This window comes from Colobus angolensis, unplaced genomic scaffold (genome assembly GCF_000951035.1).
Source record: "Colobus angolensis palliatus isolate OR3802 unplaced genomic scaffold, Cang.pa_1.0 Scaffold7, whole genome shotgun sequence".
Lineage (NCBI taxonomy): Eukaryota > Metazoa > Chordata > Mammalia > Primates > Cercopithecidae > Colobus > Colobus angolensis.
The window spans coordinates 29,413,746-29,423,018 of NW_012120709.1; the positions used below are offsets into that span (position 1 = coordinate 29,413,746).

The 9,273-nt window shown below is 42.2% G+C and overlaps 1 protein-coding gene across 1 annotated transcript in view; it reads left to right on the top strand.

Annotated features, from left to right (window-relative positions):
- LOC105501151 (chromosome unknown open reading frame, human C11orf63) overlaps window positions 1-9,273 on the top strand; it is a 71,386-nt gene that overhangs the window by 31,818 nt on the left and 30,295 nt on the right. The window lies entirely within an intron of this gene.

Here is a 9,273-nt window from a genome sequence, read left to right on the forward strand (position 1 = left end):
TACTTATGACAGCATAAGTTCAATTGAACTTTATGATTTTTTTCAATACAAGCCATTTTTAAGGCCTCTTTCTTGTGTGCACTGTTCAGCACTTGGCTGCTTAAACTACCAATTTGTATGATCTATAGAGTGACACTTCATTAATTTGGCATTATTGAAGAGGGATCCATAAGAAAGAAAATTTCCGGCCAGGCGCAGTGGCTCACGCCTGTAATCCCAGCACTTCAGGAGGCCGAGGCGGGTGGATCATGAGGTCAGGAGATCGAGACCATCCTGGCTAACGCAGTGAAACCCCGTCTCTACTAAATATACAAAAAATTAGCCAGGCGTGGTGGCGGGCGCTTGTAGTCCCAGCTACTCGGGAGGCTGAGGCAGGACAATGGCGTGAACCCGGGAGGCGGAGCTTGCAGTGAGCCGAGATCGCGCCACTGCGCTCCAGCCTGGGGGACAGAGTGAGACTCCGTCTCAAAAGGAAAAAATAAAATAAAATAAAAAATCCACAAAACTAAAGCATGTCCCTTTGAAAACCAGAAATTTAACATAAATTTCTATCATTTTCATCATTTTTAAGGATAGTTTTCAAAATGTACCTAGCGTACCTGATAATTCTGTGCTTCCTTACACGGGTCATATTGCACCATTCTGTAGCAAAGTAAGAAGCTATGGCAATGTGATCGCTTCTTTGCCTCTTTGTTGAATGACCCAGACTGCTATGAGTCTGCGGTAATTTTCTGCTGCTGTCTGTATCTGCTCTTAAGGAGCTTATGGCCGAATTGGAAGCAGACATGTAAACAGTCAATGCCAAGTGAAAATTGCTGTGCTAGTATCAGATAAGGTCCCAAAGAACCTGGAAGAAAAGGTGCCTGACTGTCCAGGGAAGTCAGAGAGGGCTTCACACAAAAGGCAATCATGGAACTGATTCTTTAAAACGAAGAAGGGTATTGTTTTGTTTGTATTTTTGTTTGTGTTTCTTGAGACAGGGTCTCGCTATGTCACCCAGGCTGGAGTGCAGTGGCACGATCTCAGCTCACTGTTGGCAACCTCTGCCTCCCGGGTTCAAGGGATTCTCCGGCCTCAGCCTCCCAAGTAGCTGGGATTACAGGTTCCTGCCACCACGCCTGGCTAATTTTTGTAGTTTTAGTAGAGCCCGGGGTTTCACCATGTAGACCTGGCTGGTCTTGAACTCTTGACCTCAAGTGATCCACCCACCTCAGCCTCCCAAAGTGCTGGGATTACAGGCATGAGCCACAGCACCCAGCCCTAAAAAGTAGAAGTTAACAGGTGGAAGTTGGTAGTAAGGGCATTGCAGGCAAAGGGGGCAGGGTCAATGGCATGAAGTTGTGAAAGAACACTGTTTCAGTAGAAAGCTGTCAGTACAGAAGAAACCTCCATACTGCTGGTCAGGAACTGATAGTTTGTCAATTAAATCAAAGATCTCACAGAGGTAAAAGGTGGAATGATAGTTACCAGAGGCTGGGAAGGGTCTGAGGGGTAGGGAAGATGAAGAGAGGTTGATGAATTGGTGCAAACACACAATTAGATAGAACAAATAAATTCGAATGTTCCATAACAAAGTTAGGGTGACTGTAGTTAGTAAAAATGTGTTGTATATTTCAAAGTAGCTAGCAGAGAGCATTTGAGATGTTCCCAACACCAAGAAATGGTAAATACTGGAGGTGATGAATACCCCAAATATCTTGTTCATTACACATTCTGTATATGTAACAAAATATCACATATACTCCATAAATATGTACAAACATTATATATTAATAAAATTGTTTTTAAATTGGTTAAAGCAGATATGAAAAATGATAACTATATACCATAAGTACTTGAGTTTCACTTAAACTATATAAATATACCCTGATTCACCAGTTTTTTTTTTAACCAAGGGGCCAAGGTCGTTTCTACCAGTGCAGATTCTACTAACTGGAGTGTCGTTGTTTCTCTTCCATCAGTTTGAGAGCATCTATCATTTGCAGTTTTGATTTCTTGATAGCAGAGTACAAACTTAAAAAACCTTAAGAAACAATTTAAGAACATAATTTCTAGGTGTGTGTGTGGTTTTTTTTTGTTTTTTTTGTCTTTTGTTTTTTGAGTTGTAGTCTCCCTCTGTCAACCAGGCTGGAGTGCAGTAGCACGATCTTGGCTCACTGCAGCCTCCACCTCCTGGGTTCAAGTAATTCTCATGCCTCAGCCACTGAGTAGCTGGGATTACAGGCACCTGCCACGATGCCCAGCTAATTTTTGTATTTTTAGTAGTGACAGGGTTTCACCCAGCTGCTCTCAAACTCCTGGCCTCAGGTGATGCTCCCACCTCAGCCTCCCAAAGCGCTGAGATTACAGGCGTGAGCTACTGCACCTGGCCATAATCGCTAGGTTTTTGTGGTGAATGTTTCCCCTAATTTTTTACAGTTCCCCCTGCCCGCCCCCAACATTTTATTTTGCCATTTGCTTTTATTGGGTCATTCTAAATCATTTAACTAAGTTTTCATGAATATAACGCCTCTCTATTCATGCTCAGATTTCTTCAGATTATCTAATCTTTAAATAAATTTCATAATTTTAACAACAGGTACAGTAGGAATAAACAGGTTTGGGAACAAATGGAAAAGACTCTTGGTAAACATACAACTCAACAAGTGGAAGTGGAAGTACCAAGGTGTACTAGAGAGAGCCTAGCAGCCGTAAGCATTTAGCTATGGCCTCAGGATATCTTCAAGAATAGAAAATGTCACTTCATCCAGTGAGTTAGTTAAGGAGAAGGTGGATAGTGCTGTAGTTGTATGTGGCTAGATTGTGAGGATGAGAATATGGATATTTAGGTTAGAGAAATTGGCAGACGTCTTTCATGCAGGCCCTGTATGTCATTTTAAAGCAGAAGCTCTCATATTGTGTTCCTCGGACCAGAAGCATCAGCATCACCTGGGAACTTAATACAAGTGGAGATTTTTGGGCCCCAAAATCTCAGGAGGAGTTTTTGACCTCCTGAGTCAGAAACTCTGGGGTGAGGTCCAGCAATCTGTGTTTTAACAAGCCTTCCAAGTGATTTTAATACATTCTGAAATTTTAAAACCACTGTGCTAAAATGTTAGGCCTTTCCTCTCAGTTGTATGAATTCATTGAAGAATTTTAGTAATGGAGCAATTTCAGTGCAATGTGTGAGCTTTGTGAATTTTTTTTTTTAATCTCTAATGTGTCCATTCAGAGGTCACCCTTACATATTCTTAGTTTGTTAGGGAGAGTTCAGATTGCTGGATAATCAACCTTTCTCTAAGTTATATGAGATATTCCTAAAAATCTCTTTCACATTCTTGAAAAAGGCCATTATTCACTTAGCATGTATTTATTTATTTTATTTTACTTATTTACTTATTTTGGAGGCACAGTCTCGCTCTGTCACCCAGGTTGGAATGCAGTGGTGCCATCTCAGCTCACTGCAGCCTCTGCCTCCTGGGTCCAAACGACTCTCATGCCTCTGTCTCCCAAGTAGCTGGGATTACAGGCATGAGCCACCTACACCCAGCTAATTTTTGTATTTTTAGTAGAGACAAGATTTTGCCATATTGGCCAGGCTGGTCTCAAACTCCTGGTTTCAAGTGATCCGCCTGCCTCAGCCTCCCAAAGTGCTGGGATTACAGGTGTGAGCCACTGCGTCCAGCCTAGCATATATTTATTAAGAGATGATTATGTGTCAGACATTGTCATAGGTGCTTGGGATACATCCCTGAACAAAAGCAGACAGAAATCCCAGGCCTCCTGAGGTAGGAGATAGACAACAGAGAAAACAGATAAATGAGTGCATTGGTGCATGATAATTTTATGGAGGTCAAGACAGAAATAAAGCTGGGCAGAACTGCTAAGGATTGCTGAGGTGGTGGGAAATCACAACTTTAAATGGGCTATGAGGCAGAGTCTCCCTGAGAAAGATATGGAGGAGGTGAGAGGGCCCGCCATGCGAGTATTTGAAGAGGATTTCTGGAAGAGGGAGTAGCAAATGCAAATTTCAGGGACTGAAGCTGGGAACAAGGGAGAGTGGAATGGAAGATAAAGTTCTAGTTTCCACCTTATTTTGTCAACAGCCGGCTACCTGACTTTAAAATAAACCACACATCCTACCAGATAAACAAGTAGATTATATGTATTCTGATATAAATGCAAGTTTAGTGAGCAACCCAGATTGATCTTTTCATGCCGTTGTATTTATTGACCATCTAGATGCCAGGCACATTCAGAGCATAGCACAGATGAGTAGTACCCCTAGAGCCATACAGCAAGACAGCCCTGCACATGGTCCCTCCTTTTTCCTGCCTTACGGGAATTTACAGTGCAGAGGGAGAAAAAAAAAAAAATTACCAGGGTGATACTTATTACAAAAGGAAAGTACAGAGTACTAAGGCCATGAGCTCAGATGCAACTATTGTAGCCGCCTCTGAGGTGGCAGGGAAGGCTTTCTGGAAAAAGTTACATTTCAGCCAAGGCTGAACAGTGGATGGGATGGGTCAGAATAAGTGAAGTGGGCCGGGCGCAGTGGGTCACGCCTGTAATCCCAGTACTTTGGGAGGCTCAGGTGGTGGATCACTTGAGGTCAGGAGTTCAGGACCAGCGTGGCTAACATGGTGAAACCCCATCTCTACTAAAATTACAAAAATTAGCCAGGCATGGTGGTGCACGCCTGTAATCCCAGCTACTTGGGAGACTGAGGCAGGAGAATCACTTGAACCTGGGAGGCGGAGGTTGTAGTGAGTCAAGATTATGCCACTGCATTCCAGCCTGGGCAACAAAGAAAGACTCTGTCTCCAAAAAAAAAAAAAAAAAAAGAGTAAGTGAAGTGAAGGGGCAAAGAAATTCCCTAAATAACTGAATTTCCAGGCAAAGAATGGCCTATGCAAAGACCCAGAGACAATAGTGCCCCTGGCGCATCAGCAAAGCCGAGAAGTACAGCAGGAAGAGAGCAAGGGGCCACGGCTGAAGAAGTAGACAGGAACCTGAGGCCACAGGGCCTTGTAAGTCTTTGAAGACTGAGGGAATGGAAAGCTATTGAAGGGTTTTTAAGTAGGCGACTGACCATTAGCTTGGGGCCTTTTAAAGTTCAAGTATCTGATGCTGAAAATGAATGTAGAAAAAAATATATTAAAAGGTTTCATGGCCAGGCAGGGTGGCTCACTCCTGTAATCCCAGCACTTTGGGAGGCTGAGGTGGGCGGATTACCTGAGGTCAGGAGTTCAAGACCAGTCTGGCTAACATGGCGAAACCCCGTCTATACTAAAAATACGAAAAAAAAAAAAAAAAAGGGTTTCAGTGTCATCCAGTTCTCACTGAACATGTGCATGCTAAATACATTATGAGGCAATCTAGAGGAATGGAGACTATGGCCAACAGCAGAGCCAAAATATTTCATGTCCTTTGCCTCTAAACAGCTGAATAATACGAATCTTTGGATAATTGAAACAGCTGTGCTAAATATCAGGGTTGCAGCCTCACAATAGCAGACTGGCAGACAATTTCTATCATTGTGTCTCCGCCTCTTTTGCTGGCTGTGTATAAACACAGGTGGCAGCAGTGCTGCCGTGAGCAGGTGTGAATCGACACACAGCAAGGTATATTAGAAATAGGGTAGAGAAATAAATACTTCAGCTCACTCCTTAGCCAAGTTAATCGAGAAATGCTTACTGAATCCAGTATTATGCCTGGAAGCAGGGAATTGAATAATAGGTGTTGGAATGATGGTAAGCTAACACTACTTAAAAAATCAACTCTATTTAATTTGGATATGTGCTAGTTGTCAATACCGTCAAAGAACGAGAGTAACAAAGAACCCAATAAATTAATGTGGGCCCCCCCACAACATCTGAACATAAAGTCAGTAGTAAAAACAATATAAAGGAAAAAAGGCAAAACCTCCAGTGATTGCAGAACTTAATGGTAACGTCCTTATTTAAACATGTTTCAGTGTGTCTTTACGTGGATTCGACTCACATACAGCTCTTGGTAAAGCATCAACTTTTTTTGTAGTGCTGTCTGATTCTCTAAGAACCTGATGAGTTTCTTTGAGCAAGAAGTAGCAGCCCAATCTAGCTCAGCTGTACTCAATCTGAGTTGCTTTCCTACCTACAAACCCTCACTTCAAAGCAAGGAACATAATGTACAATTTTTTAATGGCTCTAGACCCAGGCACTCAGCCGCTCTGCTCTGCGCCTTACCTCAGTGTAAACACCTCATCAAGATTGCCTGCGCTTCAACAATAGCAGCCAAATGCAATTCGAGAACCACAAGCCTTTGAAGTCCTCCCTGCAAAGGCCGGTTTTCTAGTCTGGGATAATGACAAGCCATGATTGCTGTCTTTGTTGTATCTTTTCAGTAGAGAAGCAATTATAGGCCCCAATTTAACAGAATAGACATTACACAGCTTATGATGCTCAAAATGCAATTTCATTTGATCATTTTCTCGATTTGATTGGTATTAATAGAATGGTTCACAAAAAAAAAAAAAAATAGCTGGCAGAGGTTGTGTCCCATTCCACTTTGAAAGAGATAATGTAAAAGTATGCTTTACTTGCCCAGGGATCTCACTGGGGTGATTCAGCCGCTGTGTTCTACCAAAACAGCCTGTGGAGGGAAATATTGTATATCCTACATTTTCTGGAAGAGGAAGCGTGGGACACTGTATTTTTCATTTGTAAACTTTTCACCAGTGCTATATAAGAGATTCCATCATTGTCAGTCAAACAGTATCAACAGGAATAACCTGAATTAACTAAACTAAGTCCCCTTTATTTCTTAGTCACTTAGCTTGGTCAGGGAATCAGCATCCTCATGGCAGATCTATGAAAGAGTTCAACTTCCTTTTTTCTCAGGCTCCAGACGACAGTTTCTCTGAGTCATCCCCACTTTGAGGTTTGAAAAGGATGATTTCCTTACCTGCTAAGTCAGCTTAGTTAGGTTTTTTACTCTTGACCTTCATTTCTCCTCCAAGATAGAGTCGATTTTTCTTTTAAATGAGTCGTGTTTCTGTTGAACATCATGGTCACATGGGATTGAAACCTTTGCCATAACGTTGAGAAAAGTTGTGAAATCTAATACTTTTATAATGATCTAGTGTCTCATCTTGAACTAGCACTGTGAGAGGGACTGAGATAGAAATATGATAAATAGCCGGCTTTGGTGGCTCATACCTATAATCCCAGCACTTTAGGAGGCAGGCCGATCACTTGAGTCCATTAGTCTGAGATCAACCTGGGCAACATGGTGAAACCCTGTCTCTACTAAAACTACAAAAATTAGGTGGGCGTGGTGGCACATGCCTGTAGTCCAAGCAACTTGGAAGGCTGAGGCAGGAGAATCACTTGAGCCCAGGAGGCGGAGGTTGTAAGCCAAGATTGTGCCACTGCACTCCAGCCTGGACCACAGAGCAAGATCTGGGGGGGGGAAAAAAGAAAGAGAGAGAGAGAGAAAGAAGAGAAATAGCTCATTTATAGTTCTAAGCTTTTCATTTCAGCACAAGTTGAACTTTTTCATGATGTAAAGTTTTCCATTTGCCATGTAGGTTAGTCATTCAAAACCTGGTGATTAGTTCCATTTGTAATCAGAATTCCATGATCAAATAGTCTGTTTTTGTTTCGTGTTTTAGGAATGAAAATTCAAGCACAAAAATGTTAAAAAGCTTTTACATTTTCCCCACTTTCAGATTAACCTTAAGTATTCAAACGTTCACACTGTCTATCTGGCCTATCTCTCTCTATATATAAGTACAGTAATTGTGATAGTTACTTTAGCAAAGTTAATAGAGACAGCTCCGGTAGAAGTAAGGTTACACCTGAAATAAAAGAAACAACATGTTGTGTTTTGTACAGGGAAGCCACACTGAGTGGTCAGGAATGAGGGTGTCTTCATTGTCAAATATTTACTTATCACTTAATATTTAACAAATATTTTACCTCTTTCTGTATTGAATACAAGTCTGAAGTCAAAGTAAACAGCAGACAGAAGATCTGAACACAAACAGGACAGATCCCAAAACGCAAGTTCTTTCTAGTCATACACCTTGCTGCTTCTCCACTACACAGCCCGCCAGAGGAAATGTAACAAAACGCATGTAAAGTCCTAAATCTAAATTTTAAAACTAATTACATCAGTTCTGAGGGGAGAGACTTAACAGCATTTCTAGGCAGTGGAACAGAGAGTGGGCAGAGGAGGCTGACCTGAGTACTGCAGCACAGGGGAATGAGACAGTCGGTCTTCTAAATAAGAGCAGGCTCACAGGAGACCAGGGTCAGCTTCTACCTGCGCAGAACTGTTGTCTGAAGAAGGGGTTAGTCTGGTCTGTGTTATTCCAGAGGGCAGAGGCATAGAAAATACAGAGACATATATCTGCGCATATAAAGAAGAGCTTTCTGGCATTCAGGTTGCGCTCAATTAGGGAGCAATATGTTCATCATGCATGAAACAGATTTCTTTTCTCCTCCTCAACCCATAGAAGATCTTTAAACATACTAATACTGACAAACAGGTAAGTCTTGCCAGGACATGGGGCATGAATTTAGGCAGTGAGTAAACATCTACCAGGGATGGTGTGGATGTGCTGGAGAACTGGGTTATCTCCGGAATCTTTTCCAGCATTAAGATTGCATAACTTTAAGTTTGCTTCCTGCAGTACATCCTGATGGCTAGAATGCCACATAGCACAGACACTATTTTCTTGATTTAAAACAGGTAACTAATGGAGGCAATGAAGGGCCCTTAAATAACTTAGGGACCTAAATCCTGTGTAGCTGCCTTCATTCATGTTTCCCAAACCTGGATGCAGATTAGACCCACCTGGGGAACTTTTAATATTTATTTATTTATTTAGAGACGGAGGCTCACTCTGTCGCCCAGGCTGGAGTGCAGTGTCATGAGCTCAGCTCACAGCAACCCCCACCTCCAGGTTTAAGCAATTCTCTGCCTCAGCCTCCCGAGTAGCTGGGATTACAGGCACTGGCCCCCATGCCTGGCTAATTTTTGTGTTTTTAGTAGAGATGGGGATTTCACCATCTTGGCCAGGCTGGTCTTGAACTCCTGCCCTCGCGATCCACCTGCCTCAGCCTCCCAAAGTGCTTTGATTGTAGATGTGAGCCACTGTGTCTGGACTTTAAAATTTTTTTAAATAGTAGATAGGGAACTTTTAAAATATATTGATATCTGGGGCCACTCCCAGAGCTTATGATTTAATGGGTTTGAGGTGGGATCAGGGCATTAGTATTTTTTTTTTAATTTCCTCGGTTTTTCTAA